Genomic DNA, 16,484 nt, shown 5'->3' on the forward strand with positions numbered 1-16,484 from the left:
TACATTGTTTTAGGTGTATTTTGTATATATATATTTTTTTACGTATTTACATCGTTTTATGTGTATTTTGGATATATATTTTCATAGAAATGTACGTTATTTTATGTGTATTCGTATTTATATTTTGATACAGATTTACATTATTTTATGTGTATTTTGCATACCTATTTCAATAGAAATTTACCATATTGTATATGCATTTTGTATACCTATTTTCATACAAATTTAATTATGTAATGTGCATTTTTAAACAAATATGCGTTATTTTATGGTTATTTTGCTTCTTCATTTTCATTCAAATTTTATTGATATTCTGTTTATTTAGTTTGATATGATTTTACAGTATATTTTATGGGTATTTTGTATATATATTTTTTAAATATATTTACATTATTTAATGTATATTTTGTATATATATTTTCATACAAATTTACGTTATTTTATGTGTATTTGTTTATTTATATTGATAGAAATCTATAATATTTTATGGGTATTTTGTATATATATTTTTATACAAATTTATATTATATTATTATTATATTTATATTATATTATATTATATTTTTATTTATATTTTATTACAAATTTTAGTTATGTTATGTGTATTTTGTAAACTTATTTTCACACAAATTGATATTATTTGATTGTTTTTTGTTGATTTATTTTGGTACGAATTTACATTATTTTATGTGTACTTTGTATATAAATTTTTATACGTATTTTCATTATTTAATGTGTATTTTGTATATTGATTTTTATACAAATTTATGTTATTTTATGTGTATTAGTATATATATTTTGATACAAATTTATATTATATTATGTGTATTTTGCATATATTTTTTTCATACAGAATTACATTATTTTATTGGTGCTTTGTTTATTTATTTTGACACGAATTTTCTTTTTTATACGTGTATTTTGTATATATTTTTTATACGTATTTACATTATTAAATGTGTATTTCGTTCCTGTATTTTTATACAAATTTACGTTATTTTATGAGTATTTGTTTAAATATTTTGATACAAATTTACATTATTTTATTTATTTTATATATATATTTCAATACAAATTTAGCTTATTTTATGTGTATTTTGTATATCTATTTTCATACAATTACACATTTTTTTATTGTTATTTTGCTTATTTATTTTGATACGAGTTTATATTATTTTATGTGTATTTTGTACATATATTTTTATACGTATTTCCTTTATTTTTTGTGTATTTGTATATATATTTTGAAACAATTTATTTTTTTGTTTTATGTGTATTTTGCATATTTATCTCAATACAAATTTACCTTATTGTGTGTGCATTTTGTATATTTATTTTAACACAAATCTTATTATTATATGTGTATTTTTGTATATATATTTTTATAAAAATATGTATTATTGTATTGGAATTTTGCATCTTTATTATCAAAAAATTTACGTTATTTTATTGATATTCTGTGTATTTATTTTGATACGATTTTACATTATTCCATGTGTGTTTTGTATATATTTTTTTATACATATTTACATTATTTTATGTGTATATTTTATACAAATTTACGTTATTTGATGTGTATTTGTTTAAATATTTTCATACAAATTTACATTATTTTATGTGTATTTTGTATATGTATTTCAATACAAATATACCTAATTTTATGTGTATTTTGTTTATCTATTTTCGTAAATTTTAGTTATTTTATTTGAATTTTGTATATATATTTTCCTACAAATATCCATTCTTTTATTGGAGTTTTGTTGATTTATTTTGATACGAATTTACCTTATTTGATGTGTATTTTGTATATATATTTTTATACATATTTACATCATTTTATATGTATTTTGTATATATATTTTCATATAAATTTACCTTATTTTATGTGTATTCGTATATATATTTTGATATAAATTTTAATTATTTTATGTGTATTTTGCATATCTATTTCCATACAAATTTACCTTATTGTATGTGCATTCTGCATATTTATTTTAATAGCAATTTGATTATTTTATATGTATTTTTGTATATATATTTTTATACAAATATGCGTTATTTCATGGGTATTTTGCATCTTTTTTTTCATACAAATTTACATTATTTTATTGATATTTTTTTTATTTATATTGATACGATTTTATATTATTCTATGTGTATTTTGTATATATTTTCTACATAATTAAATTATTTAATGTATATTTTGTATATATATTTTCATACAAATTTACTTTATTTTATGTGTATTTGTTTATATATTTTGATACAAATTTACAATATTTCATGGGTATTTTGTATATATATTTCAAAACAAATTTGCCTCATTTTATGTATATTTTGTATATCTATTTTCATGCAAATTTAAATTATTTTTGGGTATTTTTGTATATATATTTTTTTCTTGTATTTTCTTGATTTATTTTGAAACGAATTTACATTAATTTATGTGTACTTTGTATATTATTTTTTATACGTATTTACATTTTTCAATGTGTATTTTGTAGGATCACTTCTATAGTATGACAGCCAAGTTCCCTGACCGAAACTTGGATTGACCTCACGCCTCGATGACGAGGCTAAGTGTCCGGCCCTGAGCGGGAAGCTGCCCCGTGGCCTGGCCTGGGGCTTGAGGACCGTCCACCATCCATTCGCGGGAAGATGCGGGCCGAGCACAGGCTGTGTGGTGGAGGACTATAGAGGATCTTCCTTTTGTGTATTTGCATATATGTTTTGATAAAAATTTACATTATTTTATAAATATATATATATATATATATATATATATATATATATATATATATATATATATATATATATATATATATATATATATATATATATATATATATATATATATATATATATATATATATATATATATATATATATATATATATATATATATATATATATATATAATATATATATATATATATATATATATATATATATATATATATATATATATATATATATATATATATATATTTATATATATATAATATATATATATAAAATATATATATAAAATTATAAATTTATATATATATATATATATAAAATACACGTAAAATAATTTATTTGTATATACATATGTATATATTCATTCAAAATACATTATAAATTTGTATTATATAAATATATATACAAAATACACAATAAATAATGTAAATTTCAATAAAATATATACAAAATACACATAAAATAATTTAAATTGTATAAAATATAATAATGAAATTTGTAATGAAATATATACATCTAAAATAACATAAATTTGTATTAAAATATATATACAAAATACACATTAAATAATGTAAATAAGTATAAAACTATATATACAAAGTACACATAAAATAATGTAAATTCGTATAAAAATAAGTCAACAAAATACCATTAAAATAATAAAAAAAATTGTGAAAATAATTTTACGAAATACACATAATATAACTAAAATTTGTATTAAAATCTATACAAAAATACACATAAGTAATTTAAATTTGTATGAAAATAGATATACAAAATACTCATAAATGTATGTAAATTTGTTTTGAAATATATATAATAAATACTCATAAAATACTAAGAATTTGAATCGAGATATGTAAACAAGTACACATAAAATAACCTAAATTTGTATAAAAACATATATACAAGATATACATTAAATAATGTAAATGTATAAAAAATACATACAAAATACACATACAATAATGTAAAATCGTCTCAAAATAAATAAACAGAATATCATTAAAATTATGTAAATTTGTATCAATATAAAGATGCAAAAACCCATAAAATATCACATATTTGTATAAAAATATATATACAAAAATACTAAAATAATAAATAAATTTGTATTAAAATAAATATACAAAATGTAGTTACAATAAGGTAAATTTGTACTGAAATAGATATGCAAAATACTCATAATAATGTAAATGTTTTAAATTATATATACGAATAAACATAAAACAACGATAATTTCTATGAAAATATATATGCAAAATACACTTAATATGATGTAAATACGTAAAAATGTATACAAAATCAACCTAAAATAATGTAAATTCGTATCAAAATAAATAACCAAAATTCCAATAAAAGATTCTATATTTGTAGCAAAATATATATACAAAATACACATTAAATAACTAAAATTTATATAAAAATATATACAAAAATACACAAAATAATTAAAATATGTATGAAAATAGATAAAAAAATACAAATAAAATTAGGTAAATTTGTATTAAAATACAAATACAAAATACACATTAAATAATGTAATTTTTTATGAAAATGTGTAAACAAATACACATAAAATAACGTAAATTTTTATAAAATATATATACAAAATATACATTAAATAATGTAAATATGTATCAAAAAAAATATACAAAATACACATGGAATAATGTAAAATCGTATCAAACTAAATACACAGAATATTAATAAAATATTGTAAATTTCTATGAAAAAATATATACAAAATACACATAAAATAACGCAAATATCTATAAATATATATGTACAAAAATGCACATAAAATAATTTAAATTTGTATGAAAATAAATATACAAAATACATGTAAAATAAGGTAAATGTGTATTAAAAAATACAAAAATAAACAAAAAATAAATTAAATTTGTCTACAAATATATATGTAAAACACACATTAAGTAATATAAATAAGTATAAAAATATGTCTTCAAAATACACATGAAATAATCTAAATCCGTATCAAAATAAATAAACAAAATACCAGTAATATATTGTAATTTTGAACGAAAATATATATACAAAACACACATAAAATAACGTAAATACAAATACAAATATATGTTTAAAATAATTTAAATTTTAATGAAAATAAATATACAAAATAAACATAAAATAAGGTAAATTTGTAATGAGATATATATACAAAATACACATAAAATAATGGAAATTTGTATAAAAATATATATACAAAATATACATTAGATAATATAGATAAGTTTAGAAAATATATAAAAAATAAACATAGTATAATGTAAAATCGTATTAATATAGATAAACAGAATATCAATAAAATAATGGAAATTTGTGTGAAAATAAAGATGCAAAATACCCATAAAATAACGCATATTTGTATAAAAATATATAGACAAAAATACACATAAAATAGTTAAATCTTTTTAAAATAAATATACAAAATACACATAAAATAAGTTAAATTTATATTGAAATAGATGTGCAAAATACACATAAAATGATGTAAATTTGTATGAAAATATATAAACAAATACACATAAAATAACGTTTATTTTCATCAAATATATATGCAAAATACACATCAAATAATGCAGATATGTATAAAAATATATATACAAAATACACATAGAATAATGTAGAATCGTATCAAAATAAATACACAGAATATCAATAAAATAATGTAAATTTGTATGAAAATAAGGATGGAAAATACCCATAAAATAACGCATATTTTTATAAAAATGTATATACAAAAATACACAAAATAATTAATTTTATATTAAAATGAATATACAAAATGCACATACAATAAGGTAAATTTGAATTGAAATAGATATGAAAAATACACATCAAACAGTGTAAATTTATTTAAAAATATATATACGAATACACATAAAATAACGTAAATTTATATAAAAATATATATACAAGATACACATAAAATGATATAAATTCGTATCAAAATAAATAAACAAAATAACAATAAAAGAATGTGTATTTGTATGAAAATGAATATACAAAATACTCATAAAATAAGGTAAATTTGTATAAAACTAAATACAATTTATTTTTATTTTTATAAAAATAGGTAAAAAATGCACATAAAATAAGCTAAATTTGTATAAAAAACAACAACATAAATGCACATAAAATAAAGTAAATTTGTATAAAAATATATATACATAACACACATTAAATAATGTAAATGCGTTTAAAAATATGTATACAAAATACACATGAAATAATTTAAATTCGTATCGTAATAAATAAACAAAATACATATAAAATAACATAAATACAAATACAAATATACACATAAAATAATTTAAATTTGAATGCAAATAAATATACAAAATAAACATAAAATAAGGAAAATTTGTAATGAAAAATATATACAAAATACTCATAAAATAATTTAAATTTGAATCAAAATACAAATACACATAAAATAACATAAATTTGTATCAAAATATATATACAAAATACACATTAAATTATGTAAATACGTTTAAAACTATATATACAAATTACACCTAAAATAATGTAAACTCGTATCAAAATATATCAAAAAATAACAATAAAATAATAAAAAAAATTGTGAAAATAAATTTACGAAAAAACATAACATAGCTAATTTTTTAATTAAAATCTATGCAAAAATAAACAGAAATAATTTAAATTTGCATGAAAATAGATATACAAAATACATATATATATATATATATATATATATATATATATATATATATATATATCTATATATATATATATATATATATATATATATATATATATATATATATATATATATATATATATATATATATATATATATATATATATATATATATATATATATATATATATATATATATATATATATATATATATATATATATATATATATATATATATATATATATATATATATATACAATATATACATTAAATAATATAAATATGTATAAAAAATATTTACAAAATACATATAGACTAATGTAAAATCGTCTCAAAATAAATAAACAGAATATCAATAAAATAATGTAAATTTGTATGAATATAAAGATGCAAAATACCCATAAAATAACAGATATTTGTATAAAAATATATATACAAAAGTACTCATCAAATAATTAAATTTGTATTAAAATAAATATACAAAATGCACTTACAATAAGATAAAGTTGTATTGAAATAGATATGCAAAATAAACATAATAATGTAAATTTTCATCAAACTATATATACGAATACACATAAAAGAAGTAAAATTTCTATGAAAATATATATACAAAATACACATAAAATGATGTAAATACGTATAAAAATATATATACAAAATACACCTAAAATAAAGTAAATTCGTATGAAAATAAATAAACAAAATTCCAATAAAAGAATGTATATTTGTAGCAAAATAAATATACAAAATACACATAAAAGAACTAAAATTTATATAAAAATATATACAAAAATAAACAAAATAATTAAAATTTGTATGAAAATATATAAAAAAATACACATAAAATTAGGTAAATTTGTATTAAAATACAAATACATAATACATATAAAATTGTGTAATTTTTTATGAAAATGTGTAAACAAATACAAATAAAATAACGTAATTTTTTTAAAAATATATATTCAAAATACACATTAAATAATGTAAATATGAAAAAAAATATATACAAAATACACATGGAATAATGTAAAATCGAATCAATATAAATAAAAAGATTATCAATACAATAATAAAAAATTTGTATGAAAATAAAGATGCAACATACCCATATTTGTATAAAAATATATATACAAAAATACACAAAAAATAATTAAACTTGAATTAAAATAAATATACAAAATGCACATACAATATGTTAAATTTGTATTGAAATAGATATGCAAAATACACATAAAATTATGTAAATTTTAGTCAAAATATATATAAGAATACACATAAAATAACGTAGATTTATATGAAAATCTATATACAAAAAACACATAAAATGACTAAATAAGTATAAAAATATATATACAAAATACACATAAAATAATGTAAATTCGTATCAAAATAAATCAACAAAATTCCAATAAAAAAACGTATATTTGCAAAAAGATAAATATACAAATGAAAATAAAATAACAAAAATTTGTAAAAAAAATATATACAAAAATACACAAAATACTTTAAATTTGTATGAAAACAGTTATACAAAATACACTTGAAATTAGGTAAATTTGTATTGATATACATATACAAAATACACGTAAAATAATGTAAATTTTCATAAAATATATATACAAAATACACATTAAATAATGCAAATATGTAAAAAAAAAATATATACAAAATACACATAGAATAATGTAAAATCGTCTCAAAATAAATACACAGAATATCAATAAAATAATGTAAATTTGAATGAAAATCAAGATGGAAAATACCCATAAAATAACGCATATTTAAAAAAAAAAAAATGTAAATTTGTATCAAAATATATAAACAAATACACATAAAATAACGTAAATTTGTATATATATATATATATATATATATATATATATATTTATATATATATATATATATATATATATATATATATATATATATATATATATATATATATATATATATATATATATATATATATATATATATATATATATATATATATATATATATATATATATATATATATATATATATATATATATATAATGTAAATATATATATACAAAAATACACATAGATATATATATATCGTATCAAAATAAATAAACAGAATATCAATAAAATAAAGTAAATTTGTTTGAAAATAAAGATGTAAAATACCTATAAAATGACGCATATTTGTATAAAAATATATATACAAAAATACACATAAAAGGATTTAATTTGTACTAAAATAAATATACAAAATGCACATACAATAAGGTAAATTTGTATTGAAATAGATAAGCAAAATACACATAAAATAATGTAAATTTCTATCAAAATATATATATGAATCGAAATAAAATAACGTAAATTTTTATGAAAATATATATACAAAATTCACATAAAATGATGTAAATACGTAGAAAATATATATACAAAATACACGTAACATAATGTAATGTAATGCAAAATACTTATTAAACAATATAAATTTGTTTCAAAATATATATACGAATACACATAAAATAACGTAGATTTCAATAAAAATATATATACAAAATACACATAAAATGAAGTAAATACGTATAAAAAATGTATACAAAATACCCATAAAATAATGTAAATTCGTATCAAAATAAATAAATAAGATAACAATAAAAGAATGTGTATTTGTATAAATATGAATATAGAAAATACTCATAAAATAACGTAAATTTGTATTAAACTATATACAAAAATACACAAAAGTAATTAAAGTTGTATGAAAATAGATATACAAAATACACATAAAATAAGCTAAATTTGAATTGAAAAAATATATATATATATATATATATATATATATATATAGATATATATATATATATATATATATATATATATATATATATATATATATATATATATATATATATATATATATATATATATATATATAGATATAGATATATATATATATATATATATATATATATATATATATATATATATATATATACAAAATACATAAAATAATGTAAATTTGTATCAAAATATTTATAAAAATACACATATAATAACGTAAATTTGTATAAAAATATATAAACAAAATACACATTAAATAATATAAATACGTATAAAAAATATGTACAAAATACATATATAATCATGTAATTCGTATCAAAATAAATAAACAAAATTTCAATAAAATAATGTAAATTTCTATGAGAAAACATATACAAAATACACATAAATTAACGCAAATTTCTATAAAAATATATGTACAAAAAAGCACATATAATAAATTAATTTGCATAAAAAATATATATACAAAACAAACATTAAATAATGTAAATGCGTATAAAAATATGTATACAAAATACCTATGAAATAATCTAAATTCGTATCGAATCAAATTAACAAAATACCAATAAAATAATGTAATATATATAGAAAATACACATAAAATAACCTAAATACAAATAAAAATATACACATAAAACAATTTAAAATTGAATGAAATCAATATACAAAATAAACATAAAATAAGGTAAATTTGTAATGAAATATATGTACAAAATACACGTCAAATAATGTAAATTTGTATGAAAATATATATACAAATACACATAAAATAACATGAATTTGTATAAAAATATATATTCAAAATAAACATTAAATAATGTAAATGCGTATAAAAATATATATACAAAGTACATATAAAATAATGTAAATTCGTATCAAAATAAATCAACAACATACCAATAAAATAATATATATTTGAATGAAAATAAATATACAAAATACACATAACATAACTAAAATTTGTATTAAAATATATACAAAAATACACAGAAATAATTTGAATTTTTATGAAAATAGATATACAAAATACACATAAAACTAGGTAAATTTCTTTTGAAAATATATAAACAAATACACATAAAATAACGTAAATTTGTATAAAAATTATATATAAAATACACATTAAATAATGGAAAAATGTATTAAAAATATATACAAAATACACATAGAATAATGTAAAATCGTATCAAAATAAATGAGCAGAATATCAATAAAATAATGTAAATTTCTATGAAAATAAAGATGCAAAATACCCATAAAATAACGCATATTTGTATAAAAATATATATACAAAAATACACATAAAATAATTAAGTTTGAATTAAAATAAATATACAAAATGCACATACAATAATGTAAATTTGTATTAAATTAGATATGCAAAATACACATAAAACAATGTAAATTTGTTTCAAAAATATATATACTAATACACATAAAATAACGTAAAATTCTATAAAAAAAATATATATATACAAAATACACAAAAAAATGTTGTAAATACGTATAAAAATATATATACAAAATACATATAAAATAGTGTAAATTCGTTTAAAATAAATGAACAAAATATCAATGAAAGAATGTATATTTGTATGAAAATGAATATACAAAACACACATAAAATAACATAACTTTGTATAAAATTATATACAAAAATACACAAAAAAAATCTAAATTTGCATGAAAATAGATATAGAAAATACAAATAAAATCAGCCATATTTGTATTGAAATATGTGTACAATATACATAAAATAATGTAGATTTGTATCAAAATATTTAAACAAATACACATGTAATGTAGATTTGTATAATTTTTTTTAAACAAAATACACATTAAATAATGTGAATACGTATAAAAAATATATACAAATTACATATATAATAATGTAACTTCGTATCAAAATAAATAAACAAAATACGAATAAAATAATATAAATTTGTATGAAAAAAAAAAATATACAAAATGCACATAAAATATAGCAAATTTCTATAAAAATATGTGTACAAAAATGCACATGAAATAATTTATATCTGTATGCAAATAAATATACAAAATACACTTAAAATAAGGCCAATTTGAATAAAAAAAATACAGAATACACATAAAATAATGTAAATTTGTATAAAACAACAACACAAATTCACATAAAATAAAGTAAATTTGTATAAAAATATATACATAAAACACATATTAAATAATGTAAATGCGTATAAAAATATGTATACAAAATACACATGAAATAATCTAAACTCGTATCGAAACAAATAAACAAAATACTAATAAAATAATATAATTTTGAATGAAAATAAATATAGAAAATACACATAAAATAACGTAAATACAAATACAAATATACACATAAAATAATTTAAATTTGGATGAAAATAAATATACAAATTACGTTATTTTATGTGTATTTGTTTATATATTTTGATACAAATCTACAATATTTTATGGGTATTTTGTGTATATATTTCAAGACAAATTTACCTAATTTTATGTGTATTTTGTATATCTATTTTCTTTCGAACTTAAATTATTTTTGGGTATTTTTGTATATATTTTAAAATAAATTTTAGTATGTTATGTGTATTTTGTAAATTTATTTTCACACAAATTTATATTATTTTATTGGTATTTTGTTAATTTATTTTTATACGAATTTACATTATTTTAGGGGTACTTTGTACATATATTTTCTATATGTATTTACATTATTTAATGTGTATCTTGTATATATATTTTGATATAAATTTATGTTATTTTATGTGTATTTTGTATATATCATTAAAATTTTTTTTTATGTATATTTATTTTCAATAAAATTTAAATTATTTCATGTGTATATTTGTATTCTATTTACGTTATATATATATATATATATATATATATATATATATATATATATATATATATATATAGATATATATATATATATATATATAGATATATATATATATATATATATATATATATATATATATATATATATATATATATATATATATATATATATATATATATGTAGTGCGTATCAAAATAAATAAACAAAATACCAATAAAACAATGGAAATTTGTATGAGAAAACATATACAAAATACACATAAAAGAACGGAAATTTCTATAAAAATATATGTACAAAAATGCACATAAAATAAAGTAAATTTGGATAAAAATGTATATACAAAACACTCATTGAATAATGTAAATGCGTATAAAAATATGTTTACAAAATATCTATGAAATAATCTAAATTCTTATCGAGTTACATTATGAAAATACTAATAATAATGTAATTTTTGGATGAAAATATATATAGAAAATACACATACAATAACCTAAATACAAATACAAATATACACATAAAATAATTTAATATTTAATTAAATAAATATACAAAATAAACATAAAATAAGGTAAATTTGTAATGAAATATATGTACAAAATACACATAAAATAAGGTAAATTTATAAGAAAATATATATACAAATACACATAAAATACCATGAATTTGTATAAAAATATATATTCAAAATAAATATTAAATAATGTAAATGCGAATAAAAATATATATACAAAGTACATATAAAAATTAATAATGTAAATTCGTATCAAAATAAATCAACAAAATAACAATAAAATAATATATATTTGGAAGAAAATAAATTTACAAAATACACATAACAGAACCAAAATTTGTATTAAAATATATACAAAAATACATAGAAATAACTTGAATTTGTATAAAAATAGATATACAAAATACACATAAAACTAGGTAAATTTCTTTTGAAAGAAATAAACAAAATACCCATAAAATATTATAAATTTGTGTCAAAATATATAAACAAATACACATAAAATAACATAAATTTGTATGAAAAATATATACAAAATACACATAGAATAATGTCAAATCGTATCAATATGAATGAGCAGAATATCAATAAAATAAAGATGCAAAATACCCATAAAATAAAGCATATTTTTTATAAAAAATACATATACAAAAATACACATAGAATAATTAAATTTGTATTAAAATTAATATACAAAATGCATATACAATAAGGTAAATTTGCATTGAAAAAATATGCAAAATACACATAAAAGTGTAAATTTGTTTCAAAATCTATATACGAATACATATAAAATAACTTAGATTTCTATAGAAATATATATACAAAATACACATGAAATGATGTAAATACGTATAAAAATATATATACAAAATACACATTAAATAATGTAAATTCGCGTCAAAATAAATTAATAAAATATCAATAAAAGAATGTGTATTTGTATGAAAATATATATACAAAATACACATAAAATAACCTAAATTTGTATAAAACTATATACAAAAATACACAAAAATAGTTTAAATTTGTATGAAAATAAATATACAAAATACACATGAAATTGGGTAAATTTGTATTGAAATACATATACAAAATACACTTAAAATAATGTAAATTTGAATGAAAATATATAAACATATACACTTAAATAACGTAAATTTGTATCAAATATATATACAAAATACACATTAAATAATGTAAATATGTATAAAAAAATATATACAAAACACAAATCGAATAATGTAAAATCGTATCAAAATAAATACACAGAATATTAATAAAATAATGTAATTTTGAATGAAAATTAAGATGCAAAATACCCATAAAATAACGCATTTTTTTTATAAAAATATGTATACGAAAACACAAAATATTTGAATTTGTATTAAAATAAATATACAATATGCACATACAATAAGGTAAATTTGTATTGAAATAGATATGCAAAATACATATAAAACAATGTAAATTTTTTTCAAAATATATATAGGAATACACATAAAATAACGTAGATTTCTATAAAAATATATATACAAAATACATATAAAATGAAGTAAATACGTATAAAAAATGTATACAAAATACACATAAAATAATGTAAACTCGTACCAAATAAATAAACAAAATACTAATAAAAGAATGTGTTTCTATAAATATAAATATACTAAATACACATAAAATAACGTAAATTTATATAAAACTATATACAAAAATACACAAAAGTAATTAAATTTGTATAAAAATACATATACAAAATACACATAAAATAAGCTAAATTTGAATTGAAATATATATGCAAAATACATAAATTATGTAAATTTGTATCAAAATACTTATACAAATACACATATAATAACGTAAATTTGTATAAAAATATATAAACAAAATACTCATTAAATAATGTAAATACGTATAAAAAAATTATGTTCAAAATACACAAATAATCATGTAATTCGTATCAAAATAAATAAACAAAATACCAATAAAATAATTTAAATTTGTATGAGAAAACATATACAAAATACACATAAATAACGCAAATTTCAATAAAAATATATGTAGAAAAATACCCATAAAATAAAGTAGATTTAAAGTAAAAAATATATTTACAAAACACACGTTAAATAATATAAATGCGTTTAAAAAAATGTATACAAAATACCTATGAAATATTCTAAATTCATATCGAATTAAATTAACAAAATACCAGTAAAATAATATAATTTTGGATGAAAATATATATAGAAAATACACATAAAATAACCTAATTACAAATACAAATATACACATAAAATAATTTAAAATTGAATGAAATAAATATACAAAATAAACATAAAATAAGGTAAATTTGTAATGAAATATATGTAAAAATACACATAAAATAATGTAAATTTGTATGAAAATATATATACAAATACACATAAAATAACATGAATTTGTTTAAAATTTGTATCAAAATATATACGAATACACACAATAAAATAACGTAAATTTTTATGAAAATATATATACAAAATACACATAAAAAATGTAAATACGTAGAAAAATATATATACAAAATACTCATAAAATAATGTAGATTCGTATCAAAATAAATAAACAAAATTCCAATAAAAGAATGTATATTTGTAGGAAAATATATATACAAAATACAAATAAAATAACTAAAATTTGTATAAAAATATATACAAAAATACACAATTTTTTTTAATTTGTTTGAAAATAGATATGCAAATTACACATAAAGTTAGGCATATTTGTATTGAAATACATATACAAAACACACATAAAATAATGTAAATTTGTATGAAAATATATAAAAAAATACACATCAAAAAACGTAAATTTGGATAAAATATATGTACAAAATATACATTAAATATTCTAAATATGTATAAGAATATATATACAAAATATTCATGAAATAATGTTAAATCGTATCAAAGTAAATAAACAGAATATCAATAAAATAATGTAAATTTGTATGAAAATAAAGATGCAAAATACCCATATAATAACGAATATTTGTATAAAAATATATATACAATAATACATATAAAATAATTAGATTTGTATTAAAGTAAATATACAAAATGCACATACAATGAAGTAAATTTGTATTGAAATAGATATGCAAAATACACATCAATAATGTAAATTTTTATCAAAATATATATACGAATACTCATAAAATACAGTAAATTTCTATGAAAATATACATACAAAATACATATAAAATGATGTAAATAAGTATTTATACCAATATTTATACCAAATATACCTCAAATAATGTAAATTCGTATCAAAATAAATAAACAAAATTCCGATAAAAGAACGTATATTTGTAGGAAAATAGATGTACAAAATACACATAAAATAACGAAAATTTATATAAAAATATATACAAAATACACAAAAATAATTTCAATTTGAATGAAAATAGTTCTTCAGAATACACATATAATTAGTTAAATTTGTATTTAAATACATGTACAAAATACACATAAAATAATGTAAATTTGTATGATATGAAAACAAATACACATAAAGTAACGTACATTTGTATAAAATATATATACAAAATACATATAGAATAATGTAAAATCGTATCAAAATCAATACACAGAATATCAATAAAATAATATAAATTTGTATGAAAATAAAGATGCAAAATACCTATAAAATAAAGCATATTTAAAAAAAAAAACATATACAAAAATACATATAGAATAATTAAATTTGTATTAAAATTAATATACAAAATGCATATACAATAAATAAATTTGTATTGAAAAAATATGCAAAATACACATAAAACAGTGTAAATTTCTTTCAAAATCTATATACGAATACTCATAAATC

At 15.7% G+C, this 16,484-nt stretch overlaps 1 non-coding gene across 1 annotated transcript; it reads left to right on the forward strand.

Annotated features, from left to right (window-relative positions):
- Nucleotides 1-2,487: 2,487 nt before the first annotated feature.
- LOC127001413 (small nucleolar RNA U3) lies at nucleotides 2,488-2,685 on the forward strand. Its single transcript, XR_007755260.1, has one exon. It is a non-coding gene; the product is annotated as a small nucleolar RNA U3 (small nucleolar RNA).
- Nucleotides 2,686-16,484: the final 13,799 nt, after the last annotated feature.

This window comes from Eriocheir sinensis, chromosome 20 (assembly GCF_024679095.1).
Source record: "Eriocheir sinensis breed Jianghai 21 chromosome 20, ASM2467909v1, whole genome shotgun sequence".
Taxonomy (NCBI): domain Eukaryota; kingdom Metazoa; phylum Arthropoda; class Malacostraca; order Decapoda; family Varunidae; genus Eriocheir; species Eriocheir sinensis.